The 2,716-nt window shown below is 41.2% G+C and overlaps 1 protein-coding gene across 1 annotated transcript in view; it reads right to left on the bottom strand.

Annotated features, from left to right (window-relative positions):
* The window catches only part of LOC101855048, a gene marked incomplete at its 5' end in the record, with an annotated part of 126,015 nt that overhangs the window by 89,884 nt on the left and 33,415 nt on the right, over nt 1-2,716 (bottom strand).

Genomic DNA, 2,716 nt, shown 5'->3' with positions numbered 1-2,716 from the left:
GGGGGGGAGGGGTAAATGGACATGGACGGATATTTATGATATAATAATATGGTGGCTTTTAACCCTATCCGTACGCCCTGGTGTCATTTTGTACCATTTCTTTACATTTTAGAATACTTCTAGTGCGAAGATCTCTTTGAAACTTTCAGTATTTCCAAAAAAATCATTTTGACAGACTGCTTTGCAAAGCGTACGGATCGGATAACAGAGTAAGTTTCTGTGTTGGAAAGTGGTGGCACTGAGTTCCCCACGTCGTATTGATACGATAGTAAAACACGACGTACGGATAGGGTTAAGGACAAGCAGGCTATCCCAGATTTCGGGGGTTTCCAGAAATCTTGACCTACACCAAAAGTGGGCGTTGCCATACTTATTGAAGAAGTTTGATTCATTGGTGTGTATATTTGTTTAGTTATAGAGAAAACTCTCCTTGTATTTTAAAGAAACTGTACTTGGGGCAAAAACTTAACCTTCAATTTTCTCACAACAGTATTTTTCGGGATAGCCACCTTGTGCTTAAAAGCGACCATATTAAGGCAATGACTATAACAATCATTATTCATCTCGCAGGGAGAAGTTTGTCTTTGTCATTTACAATGGTAGTGATGTTACAAAGGCTAGGTGCACTCACGCATACGCGCAGCACAACAAGACAGGACAATAATAATATACATGTAGTAAATAGGCCTACATGTCTCATTCCGTCTCTCTCTCTCTCTCTCTCTCTCTCTCTCTCTCTCTCTCTCTCTCTCTCTCTCTCTCTCTCTCTCTCTCTCTCTCTCTCTCTCTCTTTCTCTGTGTGTGTGTGTGTGTGTGTGTGTGTGTGTGTGTGTGTGTGTATGTGTATGTGTGTGTGTGTGTTTGTGTCTCTCTCTGTGTGTGTGTGTGTGTGTGTGTGTGTGTGTGTGTGTGTGTGTGTGTGTGTGTGTGTGTGTGTGTGTGTGTGTGTGTGTGTGTGTGTGGTTCATTTGTAACACTATGTGCTCAGTAACCTGATTGCAGTTGGTACGAATGAATTTCTATATCTGTCTGTTCTTGCTTTTATTGGACGCGAGTCGGTAATTGAAATTCTGATGTCAGTGGGTCACTTAGCATTATTTCGGCCTTTTTTAGAACGTTTGTTTTGTGCATACATTCAAAGTTGCTTTGGTCTCTTTACCAACTGTTCTCGATGCCTTTCTGATCAACTTATTTATTTTTATGATGCACTGTCTTCCCAAATTGCTACGGTAGCAAGAGATACCAAAATTTATCAAAGTGTCTATTGTGGGGGTGTAGAATATCTGAAGGATGGATGGATTCAGATTGAAGGACCTAAGTTTCCTCAGAAAGTACAGCCCCTGATTTACGTTTTTAACGATATTGTTTACGTGATTTTTGCGATGTAAATTTGTTGTCGATTGTAAGACCAAGATATTATGCCAAATTTAGAGGATGAGTTTGTACAATTTGTTTGTATATGCCAAAAGACTTGTTAAACTTATAGAAAATGGCATCAGTTGAAAATCTGCAGCTTAAATTTGCCCCCTGTGTCAAATTTCAGCTGATATTTCCATTCGTAGATTGCGAAAGTAGCTCATTTATTTGTCTGCACACCACACAATAATTATTGTGTTATTGAGGAAGACGGAAATACTGTAAAACAGGTTAAACGCACTCCCTTCGGACCAAAGAGGTTATATCACCGAATATAAGCTGTTTGCTTCGGACCCAAGAGACTGTGAACGACTTCGACAGGATAGACCTACGTAGTGTAAGCTAAAAAGAGCAGAAATAGGGCCTACTAAAATGGGACTTCGAGGTCGGGCTTCAGAAATTGAATGTTAACAGCCGATAGATCTAGAATCTAGATCTAGTAGGCCTACATCGTTTTATACCGTGAACGTCTTACCGAGGTTGTGTTGAATTGTTCTACTTAATAATAATAATAATAATAGATAGCATTTGTATAGCGCATATCCCCGCTCAACAGCAGGCTCTATGCGCTTTACACTCTATTATTACCCCAGCAGACCATATAACACTCCGAAACATTCTCAGCTTCCCTGGAAGCATACTTATTGTTTATGAATAATTCCGATCATCATCATCATCATCATTATCATCATCATCATCATCATCATCATCATCATCATCATCATCATCATCATCATCAAAGTCACTGCAAAGAGGCACCTCTACTCGCCATCAAAGTACCAGCACCAAGAGGATGTGTATTCTGGGTACTCCAATAAGCAGGAACAAAACATCACATGTCGCTGGGACCAGGTTGAGCTAGCGAGACTGCTTGAGATGGTATCAGAACTTTGTGAATGAAGAGCTCAACCCACGTTGCCTAAGATGCAGCCATGAAAAGGAGGATGTCAAACAAACGTTTGAATGTCCAGGAACAATGGCAATTCGAATGGGGTTATTTGGACGAGTGGAGGTGCCTCTGATCGAGTATAATGACAATGGAGCCGATAAAGAGCCTCGCTCTCGCTCCAAGATTTCTTCGTGGAGTCCACCAGGCCCATTAAGGGGAAAAAAATCATCATCATCACATTATAAGAGAGAGAGAGAGAGAGAGAGAGAGAGAGAGAGAGAGAGAGAGAGAGAGAGAGAGAGAGAGAGAGAGAGAGAGAGAGTGAGAGAGAGAGAAAGAGAGAGAGAGACAGCGAGAGACAGAGAGAGAGAAAGAGAGAGAGAGATGAGAGAGTGCGAGAGATTGGGGAGA

The sequence above is a fragment of the Aplysia californica genome, unplaced genomic scaffold (assembly GCF_000002075.1).
Source record: "Aplysia californica isolate F4 #8 unplaced genomic scaffold, AplCal3.0 scaffold00557, whole genome shotgun sequence".
Taxonomy (NCBI): Eukaryota; Metazoa; Mollusca; class Gastropoda; order Aplysiida; family Aplysiidae; genus Aplysia; species Aplysia californica.
This window is presented reverse-complemented; position numbering and strand designations above follow the sequence as displayed.